Source organism: Copadichromis virginalis, unplaced genomic scaffold (genome assembly GCF_057382275.1).
Source record: "Copadichromis virginalis isolate Kocher_CV1m ecotype Utaka unplaced genomic scaffold, C_Virginalis_male_GT1.1 unmapped_scaffold_1, whole genome shotgun sequence".
Lineage (NCBI taxonomy): Eukaryota > Metazoa > Chordata > Actinopteri > Cichliformes > Cichlidae > Copadichromis > Copadichromis virginalis.
This window is the reverse complement of record NW_028188589.1, coordinates 3,488,775-3,502,455: the sequence shown is the minus strand read 5'-3', so window position 1 is coordinate 3,502,455 and position 13,681 is coordinate 3,488,775.

Below are 13,681 nucleotides of genomic sequence, written 5' to 3'. Positions count from 1 at the left end.
GACATGGACGTCTTAACGCCCACTCACATCCTGGGACATTTGATCACAGGAAATCACATGATAGCGTGGGGCTAGATCTCACAATGGGTTCACCCAAGACACGAGTAGTTCTTTCTGTTTCTCGTGCACGGGAGAGAACTGGACCAATGCCGTTCCTTCACTTGACCACAGTTGCTCTCGTCCGTTCCCTCGTAACACTGTTCTTTTATTGAGGTTACATGAATATACATAGGTTCATTAACATACACGTGAACAAAGGTACCAGTCTGTATGTTATGTAGGTGTGTGTGTGTGTGTGTGTGTGTGACCCCATAAACGACTTCCCTAAACCTGCTGGTCTGGAAGTCCAGCAGTTCATCTAAACAAAAGGCACTTAGACTAAAACAGACATCCTACCACAAAACAATAAGAAGGTAGCACCTCTCCCATGATCCCAGGACGTGGGTGTGAATGCCAGAACACTCTGGAGTCACACAAAGTCTTTAAAGACTACTATCATTACACAATTGGTTCTACACCTCTGAGCATATATGGTTAGATATTCCCCAATAACAATGACAATGATAAAATATAAATCCAACAATGGTTTTCAGGGTTTTTATCGTTAACTTCGTTTCCCTGGGTCTTTCCCGTGTTGTAGTCGTGTGTCTTATTTTGAAAGAAATGTTTACGCGTTACCATAGCGACCAGAGAGCATTAAGGGTGCAGACAGGTGCATCCAACAACATTTTATTTTCCCTTATTTGATTTATGGACCTAACTGTATGAACTGGACTTTGGCTTTAATGCTGCTCCTCTTCATCATTGCTGTGTTGCATTTCCATCATTCTGCTGCTGGATTCACTGCAGGCTTTAACAAACACTCCTTTGGGTCCAGGCCCAGCCACGTGTTTGTAAGCTGCTGTGCTCCTCACAAATAAAGCCTGAAGCAGCTCAGACTGTTAGAAGCAGCACTGAGCCCTGTTACAGTTATAGTGTTAGAGCAACGGCTGCAGCCTACAGCATTTAAACTAGCTGACAGTAAACACATCAGTCCAGATGTTACCACATTACTTTGTGATGCTGAGAGTTAAAGGAGACTGGCTGATTAAAATCCCATTCCTTACATCACCGTCCTCTGCTCTGACTGCTTTCATTTAATCACAATCAGAATACTTTTTTGATCCCAGGGGAAATTATTTAGGTTACAGTGCTGCAGCACAAACAGGAACAAAGACACAGCACACTAAGTAAGAAATAGCACAACATACACAATATATACATGCATACATATGAGTCACTTATAAGTAACATGTGAGTGCTGGGGTCTATGACAGCAGGCAGGTCTGTATTTATGTCCAGGCTGACATGAACAGCTAGTAGTTCAGGGTTCAACACTCAGGAAAGTGTGTGACCTTCCACACTGACAGAAGATGCTAAACATGACTTTAAACTGTTGTTTGTTAAAGCCTCACAGATCTGAGAGCAGGGCTCAGTGGGTACATGAGCCTTTATACATGAAGGCTTTCTGTTTCCAGGAGAGGAAACATGTGATCCAGCTGTGTTTGGTCACATGGATCTGCTCTGCATGGATCACCTGACTAAAACATGTTGTTATTATTGTTCTTACAGTCTTAAATCGGTACATCAGGCGGGTCACATGACACCCGGGGGTGACAGCAACATCTTTCCTCTTTAGAAAGCTGCTCTCTGTCCCAGGAGCTGTTGTCACAATAACAGCAGGAACAGGAAGTCACATGCTCTCTGCTCTGTGATTGGCTGCTTCTTATCTCAGCTTCCTGCAGAGGGTGGAGGTCTGCTGATAACGCACACCAACAGAAGTGTGACTTTCACTTCCTGTTTATTGCTGTTGTTCTTAAAGCTCTCAGGCGATGCTGCAGCGCCCCCTGCTGACACAAACTCCTCCCTCTGTCTCAGAGGTCACAGGTCAGCCTGCTGCAGAGGGTCTGCCTGTTCATGGACTTCCTGTTACAGAGACGGGTCTCAGCGTCAACACTGGTTTCTGATTGGACGGTGTGGAAAATGTTACGAGTTCAAAATATTGGGGATGGAGACAAGAGAAAAACCACAATAACAACACTGGTCCGGTCGGGTTGAGTCAAACGATGATTTTAATGATCACACACGTGGGAGATGGACACTGATGCAGACAGCCTCTGATCTCAAAATGGTGGAGCATTGCTCAAACTCTTATAGCCTCTGGTGCCTCCACCTTATCATAAAAGCCTAAACATTCACATGCTTTCTCTCACACAGCGTCTAAGCTACGACCTTGGCTCCCTGTTTATCTGCTCCTGCTGAGATGGGGCAGAAAACTCCAGTATGTTCTCTTCTAATCAGACAAATAAGGCGATGACTTTCTGCCAACAGTATTTCTTATAACTCAGCAGTATAATGCATCATAAAACAATACCATTCATTCACAATAAGTCAACAGTTTAATATAATGCACATCAGTTTAACTAATGCAATAGTTATCAGCTTCTTCTAATTCAGGAGAATAATGCAAACTAAAACTACATAATAATTCACAATCTTTAATTAGGGGTATAACATGGCATAAAATAATATTATAATCTAACAAAACCCAGCTTCCTCCAGCCGAGTGATGTGTGGATTCATCACTCTCTGTGGATCAGTGTAAGTCTGTGTGTGGGTCAGCTGCAGGACTTGTTTGACCTTTGACCCTGGCAGACAGAGCTGGTTACTGCTGTGTGATTCCTGCCGTCGCTCCACTTTAAATTTTACTTAAAATAAGTCCTGACATGGCCCCGCCCCCTCTGACCTGCTGCTCCTGGATGTGCTGAGGACACAGCGGAGGCTCAGAGGGGGCGGGGCTTTTCCCGTGGCGGTAACCAAACTGCATTAGGTCACTGCACTGCCAGTTTAACCACACCTCTTCTGACTGACCTTTGACCTCTGACATGTTGATTTGATCCTTATTTAATGACGTCTTTTATCTAGTGATTTAATTCTGTGTATTTATATGTGATGGTGTTCCTGAGTTCAGCCTCAGCTGATATCCACAGACGCTCCTATTGGCTGGTTTTAAAAACACATTTTTCCATTAAAGAGACTCTTTTAAAAACACGTCTGCCTGAAATTCACATTTCATTTATTTTGGGGGATTTTAACAGAGAGATAGAACTTTATGAATCCCTCATGTTTATCCTCCAGGAAATCCAGTTTGTAGCAGCAGAACACCGACAAACTTTTACACAGCACAGAATTAGGATATCAAATAAAGGGGAATAAGAGAATATGAATATAAGCATAAATATATACATATATACACAGACCTCACACAGAGACAGCAGCTACACTGTGTGTGGATGTGATCCACAGTCACAGCTGTGGGTTTCAGTCAGTGTGTCTCTAACTTCATGGTCACATTTCAAAGCTTATTGGAGCCAGAAGATGTTCAAGTAAAAGATTTATTGCTGTACTCGTCTACCAGGATAACAGGAGGTTCATAAAGCTGTGTAATACTTCAGCTTTACATCATGCAGTAGTAGTTTATTAAACCCCCCAAAATATGACTATCCAGAGTTGGGACCAGGAAGCAGAGTTGCAGTCTTACACGCCTCTCTGCAGCTTCTCTCCTCCTGCTACCCCCCAAAAACCCATCTCCATAGAGACTGTGTCAGCTTCCAAACAGACAAAAAACAAACTAAAAACCAGCAACAAACAACTTAAACATAAACAATTACAAAGAAAGAACAATACAGTATCCACATCTGAACCAAAGAGTAAAACAGTGAAATGTGGATTATTAAACATTAGGTCTCTCTCCTCCAAGTCTCTGTTAGTACATGTTAGTAAAAACATTTCTGCATTTTACCCATATTTTATTTTTAACTCAAAATCAAAGATTCCAGATTCTCCTACATGTTGGTTTTGAATCAGATAGGACGACAGATTTCAGGTGGCCCTGTGTCTTTCTCTATTACATTTGCCACTGTGTAACTCAAAGTTATTTAAGGACTAGTTTATTTCAATGGATGAGTTTACTGACTGACGCGCAGAAGAAATAGTTCTTTATGGAGCCTAGATGGTGTGAATGATGAGACCAAAGACTGCAATATCTTGTACCAAAAATATATTGAATAAATGGAGGAAAGGGGAAATGGAACAAAATAATTAACCTACCATGTGGATTCATGGATTTTTTTTTTTCACATTCTGTCTCTCACAGTTGACGTGTACCTCTGGTGCAAATTACTGACCTCTGTGCAAGTTCCCCCACCTAAAATGATGACAATCGGTGGCTGACTAAATACTTTTTTGCCCCACTGTATATATCAGCAATCAATCAGAAAATCATTGGTTCATATTACAATTAAATATGAACAGGCTCCTTAGATGTAAGCAGTTCAGATCTGATGTCATTTACATTCTTCACACAGCACATTCGTCCAGGCTGACAGGTAAACATAGAACTAATCTCAGGTAACATGACTCATAGTAGAGATCCAGTAAGAAAGATTGCAGGCTCTAATATTATTACCACACAATCCAAGGACACACCAACAGCTCAGATTTGTAGAACTATTTAAACAAATGTCTTCTGAATATTCAATTCAGGTTCACAGTGGGGGGGGGGGGGGGGGGGGGGGTTTCGTGGAATTTTTTAAATAAAGTCTGCAACACAGAAAGAGCTGTGATCAAGCTATTTATTACTGCGCCAACACACATCAAACATCACGGTTCAGTCATGTCAGCGCTGCCACAGAGGTCGTGCTCCTCCTCCTTTACGCCTTCCAAGGAAGAGGGAGGAAGTTACAAACTGATCCTACCACACTTCACGTGTCTCGCTATGAAACCTAACGCATCAATGGTTGTGCTGTTTTGTGCCCTTGGCCTTATCAGCACCTGTAAAGGGAGTTGTTTTCTCAAACTGCTGAAGTAAGTTCATCTAGTTTTAGCAACTTTCACTGAACAGTAACAGTGTCACAACTAAGCATATGCATAAGCACTTAAACACTTTAAATGAGAATAACAGAACATTTCTATTACAGAGGCTGGAACCTGTCCCAGCAGTAGGTAGAGCACACCTGGACAGGTCACCAGTCTGTCAGAGGACTAACACAGAGACAGACATCAGAGTAACAAATCTATTTAAAATTAATGTAAGTTTGCTGCAGCTGTATGTATGAACATGTGTTTCTGTGCTCACAGTCCACCTCTCAGGAACCTGCAGTTCACTTTTAGTCTACTTTAAACAGACCTCACAAAAGGCTGATGTGGCTGGATCAGTAGTCTGATTTGAGTACGATACCTTTGGCCAGGGATTCATCTGGTGCATCGCTTCACTGCAGTCTTACGTATTTTCCCCACACCTGAATAAAAAAATACTGATATATACAAATAACAGCTTCAGCTGATGCAGCCTGACTCAATCCTAGATGTTCAGCACACAGAGACACAGAGGTGCCGTTTAAAGTTTAGTGTTAACCTGAGTCACTGATCATTTGCAGTATTACAGAGTCTGGCAGTCTTTGCATGATGTCCACGTCACTGTAAGTTTCTAGCTGACTTCACTGCAATTTCAATTTCAATTTCTGCTGTTCACAAACGCTGTCCATCTAATCTGACTGAGCTGGAGCTGTTTTGCAAAGAAGAATGGGCAAAGATTTCAGTCTGTAGATGTGCAAAGCTGGCAGAGACAGACCCTAAAAGACTGGCAGCTGGAACTGCAGCAAAAGCTGGTTCTACAAAGTGTTGACTCAGGGGGCTGAATAATTACGCACACCCCACTTTGCAGTTATTTATTTGTAAAAAATGTTTGGAATCATGTATGATTTTCGTTCCACTTCTCACGTGTGCACCACTTTGTGTTGGTCTTTCACCTGGAAGTCCAATAACATTGATTCATGTTTGTGGCTGTAATGTGACAAAATGTGGGAAAGTTCAAGGGGGCCGAATACTTTTGAAAGCCACTGTATATGTAGACACAGGACTACAAGTAGAAGATCAGACATGAAAGTGGAGATAACACAGAAGACCTGCAGCAAAGGTCAGAGGTCAGACTGGGCCCTGGATTCAACAATGAGCCAATGATCATCAAGCAGTGACTAAAGCAGAGCCCTGACGTTCTGACATTCATCACACAGTCAGAACAAATGTCTGCTGATGACTTCATCTCATGAAACGACTGATAGATGTCAGTTCATTGATCAGCTGAGCTGCTGATCTTCATGGTCACAGAAACATTCAGCTTGTTTCAATCAGTAAATAACTCCCACTACTCCCAGTTTGAACTGTTCCCACTCAAAATGCTGTGAGAACAATGATCATTGTAGAACTTCACAAACATCACGTGTTGTTTTCCACATGTAAGATCAGCAAACACACAGAAACTTCCTGTTGCCACACACGGCCTCTAAAATCTCTTCCACGCTTTCTGTCTGAAGTCCACTCTCTGTGTCGGATCCACAGGAAACAACAAGATCTTATTAACATGGTTTTCAATGTGTCTCCTTCCAAAAAGTCCAACCAATGAACAAATGTGTGTATTTGTGGAGGCCGAACAAAAGCATGACACATTTCTCTGTTTCTATAAACTGGAGTCAAACACAAACATGAAGAGTTTCACTGACAGACTCCAAAATGCCCCCACAGTGGATCAAAGGGAAATCCTACAGTGTGGCCAGAGACTCTTAATGGCTCCAACATCAACACATCCACAATGTTGGATCCAGTTGTGCCTCACAGAGTTACTAAGACACACCCTCTGCCAGCATCACAACAGCTCCACCTGCTTCACCTGCCTCCTCAGCATCTGTACACCTGAAGAGAAAAGAAAGGCTCCAACAGCTCAAATCTACAAAGGATTCATGAAGTTTCATCCAACAATAACATGTTTGCCTTCCACAGTGTGCTGTTAGACACCACTGTACCTCTGCCATTTCAAAAAGAGCAGCTTGGGAACATTTTGGCTCCAAACACTTTGTGTTTAAGTTCTTTGTTTTCTTTGTGAAGCCGACAACATCTGGAGCTTTGTGACTCATAGAAACATCATTTTGTTCTTTAGATGACAGCAGATTGGGACTGAATAATCAATCACTATCAAACCAATAAAGACAAACATGCTGATTTTACAGGAACTTTGTTGGAGAAGCTGCAAAGACATGAAACTGGTGGAGATCCCAAACCAGTTGATAGTGCTGGTTATTCCAAATAAAGCTGTTTCCCTTTGAGATGAAATGACTTTGTGTCCTGATATATAATAAAGATGTTGTTGTTTTTGAGCCCCTGTATTAAAAGTAGTTTAAAGTCAGCTTGAGTTTGATGTCTTTATGTCAAAGCTGCTCATGATGTTGAGCTGCTGATGGAATAAAAACAATATAAAAGCATGTAGTCCAGACTTAAATGTAGCCTGTTGTTAGCTGAGGTCCACACACAGTGTTTGACAGTGTAAAGTGTGTGAAAGGGCTGCTGGTGGAGCTCACTAGGATGAGCAGGTGACCACGAGGTGGAGAGCAGCTGGCCTGGCTTTGACCCGGGCCACGCCCCCTTTCTCTCTGCTTTGCTGTCACTTATCTTCACTGCTCTGTCCAATAAAGCTGAAAAAGGCCCCGAATCAAAGAAATCTGCTGCAGCCTCTGAAATGTCTTCTGTTTCCTTCCCGACGGCTTTTTCACCGTCAGCCCATCAGACAGTCCAGCAGCATTTATGATGATGTCATGATGTTGAAGAGGCTGCTACGGTGGCCTCCCATGACCCCCAGCCTCATCACAGCTGAGATGCAGACATTTGAAAACATTCAGCAGACAACTGAATAACAGTCCAACACAACAGTCTGTGTGCAGACACACACTGACCTTTCATATAGTCAAACACAGCTGGTTGAGTCATTTCTCTGTGAGTCTAAAGTGAATCTAGTATTTGAAAGTCCACTTCCTGTATTTGTTGTTGAAGACTTCTTCAGCTTCTTCTCAAGGACATCAGCTGCTTGTTTGGCAGCAGAGGCAGTTAAGAAGCTTCCTGAAAAACACTGAACAGTGAGTTCACTGTGGCATATGACAGATTCAGCTTTCTGTGTGCAAATGTGTCTGTGTCGACCTTTCAAATGCTGTTGAATCCAAAACATCAGCGGCTCCTCGGCTGCTCACTTCATGCACTTCTGTCTGTGTGACAGTCCAATGACATCACAGCTGTTTCCAGCCCCAGTGTCTCAGGACTGGACACCTTTAAACATGTCGAGGATCAAACAGCCGTCATGTATCTGTACCAACAACATCATTGAATCTAGAACAACTGGAGCCAAACCAGTGGCTCTGCTGGGATCACTGGTGAGCCAACACTTCCTTGTTGATGCAGATTTCAGGGCTTCCTTTTGCTCCTCCGTTATAACTGTTCTCTCTTCTCAACACATGATGACACAAAGGAATCAGCAGTGACAAAGATGATGCTGAAGAGAAGCACACACTTCACACATATAACAGACCAGTGCAGTTACACACACCTCTGCTCGACATCAGGCCTCAAACAAAGACACAAAACACTAACTTGACTCTAAACAGAAGAAACGAGCAGCTGTTTCTGTTCTGTGCTTATTTATATTTGACACACATGCTTCTCTTTGTGCAAACACACATCGCACTATAAGGGTAACCTCGCACACAATGATTGGACAGCACAGTGATGATGCTGGGAGATCCTATACGCAGCAACACAGAAACACTGAGAACTTTAAACAATGATGGAAAGTGTTATAAATGACTTGTTGGCCTCTGATCTGTCACAAACAGCTGAAACGTGTCTCTCATGAGTCACATGAAGGTTTTTGACAGAAAGGACAAAAAGTAGCTGCAGTCAGTTTGTGTCATTTTTATATTTATTCATCTGGGAGAAAAATCTGAGGGACATTAAAATGTGTTTTCAACAGAGACAAGAACATGAATATAACAGAACAGGTAAATGAACATGTTTCAAGTAAACAGCTGGACTGATCAGGTCCAAACACAGAGTGATAAACTTGTCAAACAGCTGTCATATCTTTATATAGAAGCTCTTTATAAATGCTGCTCACTGCAGTCTGTTTACTAATAATGTCAAAGTGTTAGAAACACAGAAACATCAGAATGGTCTTTGTTCACAGAAACCTGTCTGGGATCCTTTGTTGTTCTTTTGATGCAGAGTTACATTATAAATATAAAGAGTTATTTCAGAGTCTCATCAGTTTTCCTGCATGTCTTTATTTAACACATCAGCAGGGCTGAAGCTCTCATGTTAAACACACACTGATCTATGGACACGTTCATGTGTTTCTAACAGAACCAGGCTGTTATCAGCCTGCACTAACATTATGTCACACACACTGAATGTAACAGTGACAGTTTACATCATCACACAATCAGCTGTGATTGTTTCACTGTCATCAAACGAGTCAACAGGAAGTAGAATCAATAGAAACCAATCATTTACTGACAGCATGTCTGATGGAAATAAGTGCAGATTATGTATGAAGTCTAACTGCACACAGTAACTGTGTTACAATAAGGACTTAACAGCGCCCTCTGCTGGAGTGTTTCACACTGAGAGCAGCTTTCCTCTGAATTCAGTGAGGTTATGACTGAAATTATTGGTTTAGTCGGTTTTATAAAGACCAGACCAGTAAAAACAAGAGTGTCTCTGCTGTCTGTGAGGAGATGGAGCCGAACATCAAGCTGTGCTGTTTCACAGTGAAGCCAGGCGGCTGTCACCAGGAAAAGTCTTGTCCTGAGTTTTTGTGCTCAGAGAGCAGATCAGATGTTTTTGGAGCAGGAGCACAAGTATGAAGTCGCAGAGTTAGTGATGAGAGCTTCCTGGCAAAACTGGCCTACCTGAGTGACATATTTGGAAATGAAGTAAATCTACAGCTTCAAGGGAAAGATAAAAACCTCCCTCAGGTCACAAGATCAGCTCTGTCACTGGAAAGCTTGCAGTGTGGGGCAGGAGACTCGATGAAGGAGACACAGATTCATTGGAGAACCTGCATGAATTTGTTGACACTACTGATGATGATGCCGCCTCAGTGACTCCATATATCAAGCAGCATATTTCATCACTGATGGGATACTTTTAAAAGGACTTCCATGAAAACAGTTCCCAGCATGACCAGCTCCAACTGGTTTCAGCTTTGCAGAGCAGAACCAGTTCATTGACGTCTGACTCCACACTGAGACTGCAGTTCACATCACAGACACTGAGTGGATTCTGGCTGAGTGTAGAGAAGCAGTATCCACTCTGAGGGCAGCAGGCTCTGGGCGTTCTTCTTCCTTTAGTCTCATCTTTGTGAGGCTTCTCTGCTGCTGCTGCAGACCAAGTCCAGGTCCCAGCTAAACACTGAGCAGGAGCTGAGAGCTGCAGGATCCTGCTTCAAAGCTGCTTTGAAAAGCTGTGCACTGCAAAACGTGCTCGTCGGAGCCATTAATGCTGACTTTGTTATTTTGATCAAAGAAAGAAATCAGCACAAACTGTTTGATTCGTTTTTGTTTTGTAGGTTAAAGTGTTTCATATATTGTGCTCCTGAGTTAATGTTGCTGATCAGTTTGAATTCATTTTGATTGTTTATGGAGTTTATTTCATTTTATGTTTCAGTATCAAACGGTTCAAATGTTTAGAGTTTTAGTAAGGATTTCTTTTTTATTGAAGGTAAATTGTTGCACTTTACATTGTTTCCATCTAAAAGTGTTACATTGTTTCTCTTCCAAACTAAAAAGTGTTTCTGCTGCAGCTTCCTTTCACTCTTTATCATTTTCCAGTCAGTGAAAGTCTTTTTGTGTCCTCCTAAAGTCCACCGTGCTCACAGTGAACACTCGTATGCTGTTGTGCTGTCACAGACTGTTATCAGCCGTGTAGCCGCTCATACCTCATTTATTCTTCTTGTTCTACCGTCAGACCCAGGCGCACAGCTTTGGTTAAAGTTCTTATGTTTGATTTCATAACAGCTCTTCAGATTTCCACTCTTTATAACTTTATAAGTATTTTTGACAAAGCCATCTTCTTTTACTCATCCACTCAGCAAGCTCCCAACATAGTAACCTATCAACTCACATACCCACATAGCTTGTTCTTCTTTGTCGTTTTATTGGCAGTTGGTGGTGCATTACTGCCAACAGCTGGCTGGGAGAGTGGACCAGCATGATGCTAACCTGCATAGCTGCGTGTCGCGCCAGTTCAAAAGTCAGCCACGGCAGCCGGCAGGAAGAAACTATCCAACTACACGGTAAATGAGAAACTGCTTTGTGATCCGGACAAAATCCTCTTGGGGTCTGGATTTGGACCGGAGTCCAGGAGTTGGGGACCCCTGTTATAGTGCCATATCACCCTATTAGAGCACTTCGCTCTCGCTCTGCAGGCCTACTTGTTGTTCCTAGAGTATTTAAAGTAGAATGGGAGGCAGAGCCTTCAGTTTTCAGGCCCCTCTTCTGTGGAACCAGCTTCCAGTTTGGATTCAGGAGACAGACACTATCTCTACTTTCAAGATTAGGCTTCAAACTTTCCTTTTTGCTAAAGCATATAGTTAGGGCTGGACCAGGTGACCCTGGATCCTCCCTTAGTTACACTCAAAGAAATCTGTTGTTGTGGGCGTAGTTGTCTGCTGCTGAAAACTCCAGTGATTTTCCTGCAGTTTGACATCTAATGTGATCTTCTGAACTTCGTGAGTCCAGGTAACGAACCACTCTGACTAGATTGTATCCTGTCATCTCAACAAGAACAAGAATTAAGTTGCTGAATTTCATGCAGATGCTACATGATTTAATTATGTTCACCACAGAAACATGAAATTATTTCGTTCAAATCACAAGTTTGAATCTTGTACATGTAACATCCACCCAATAGGTGTAGGCTGCTGGGGGACTCCCATGATGCACTGGGTGTTTCTTCTTCACTCACTTTGTGTTAATACACCTCTACGTGTTTAATCATGAGTTATTATTCATATCTGGCTCCTCCACAGCACGTCTTTGATGTCTTCTTTCTCTCAGCCGAACTGGTCACATGGCTGCCCCTCCCTGAGCCTCGGCACATCCTGTGGCTGCAGAATAAGCAGCAGCTCTAATCAAACATGATCAATCCTCAAGTGTCAGTGAGAATAAAAGAAAAGGAAGTCATTTGTCATGAGAAGTGGGGCTCAGGAGGTGGAGCAGGTCACCTGACAATAGTAAGGTCGGTGGTTTGATCCCTGCTGCTCCAGTCTGCATGCCAAAGCATCTTTACTGGTCGTGTTACTATGGTAACCCAGAGGAGTTTACTATGATAAGTATTAATTAATTCATTAAATGAGACAATCAGTCAAAAGTCAATCATTCATTTTTAATCAGCAGTGTTTTTGGAATCATCAGATAAATTTAAAACAAAACCAAAAACGCTGAACAAGTTTGTAAAGTTTTTTCTAAGCCAGTCGTCACAAACGTCTGTAAGTTTGAAGGTTTTCAGCTGACAGACGTTCAGGTAGTTTCATCGCTCTGGTTTGGAGGATTCAATGTTTATTAATCGTCCCTTCAGACGACCAAAGGCTGCCACGTGTACGGTAACAGCACAGACACGTGACAGACTAGACTTTCATGTGACAGCGTTTAATCTGTAAAAGGTGACGTTGACATATTTTGGAGGCGTGTTGGTCACCAAACTGAACGTGTTCACTCACTGGAGTCTGTGTGCTTGTTGTTGTTGTTATTCACCGTCTTCTCTCTGACTGTGATGATGGTCCCATTTCCTTTAGACACAGTTAAAGATGGAATCTCTACAGTCACTTTACAGATGTATGTTCCTGAATCCTCTGATGTTTGAAATGTTCAAAGATGAGTCTTTGCCTCCTTTTTCAGAGACTTGGAGATTGATTTGCGTTGGTCTCTCTCTTAATTATTGTTTGATTTTTCAGCCAGGCCACTCTGAATCTTTCAGACGTTCTTGTCCAGCAGCAGGTGATGCTTACGGTCTCTCCCTCCATGACAGAAACATCTGGACTCTGGGTCACAACAAACATGCCCGATGAAACAGCTGCAAGAGACACAAAACTGTGGGTCAGTACAAAAGTTGGTTCTGTTCATCTGGACGCAGCGTTTTGTGGGAGAAACGTTTCGTCATCATCAGGTGACGTCTTCAGTCTCAGCTGCAGGTTTCAGTCTTATAAACAGGACATTTGCATAATGACTGAAACCAGCCCACTGGGGCTGAGGTCAGTTCCTTCATCTTAATCATGCAAATTCTCATGACCATTGATCAACAACCACTGATCCATGTCCATGAGTCCCATTCACAGAGAGTTGGGGAATGGCTGCAATCACAGCATGTAAGATGTGACAGATGTACCCTTAGGCCCCTCCTCCATTCAGAGATGGTCTTTTTCTTTTCACGTAAATGGCCTCCTTGACTCCGCCCTCAAACCAGCGTTCCTCCCTGTCCAGGATGTCACATCCTCATCATTGATAGAGTGTCCACTGGCCTGTAGGTGTAAATAGACTGCAGAGTCCTGGCCTGACGAGGTGGCTCTTCTGTGTTGTGCCATCCTCTTAGCCAGAGGTTGTTTGGTTTCCCCGATGTATAAATCCTGACAATCCTCCTGCACTTAACAGCGTACACTATGTTACTCTGTTTGTGTCGGGGGACCCGATCCTTGGGGTGGACCAGTGTTTGGTGCAGCGTGTTGAGGTGTTTAAAAGCCACAGAGACCCGGTGTTTAGAGAAAATG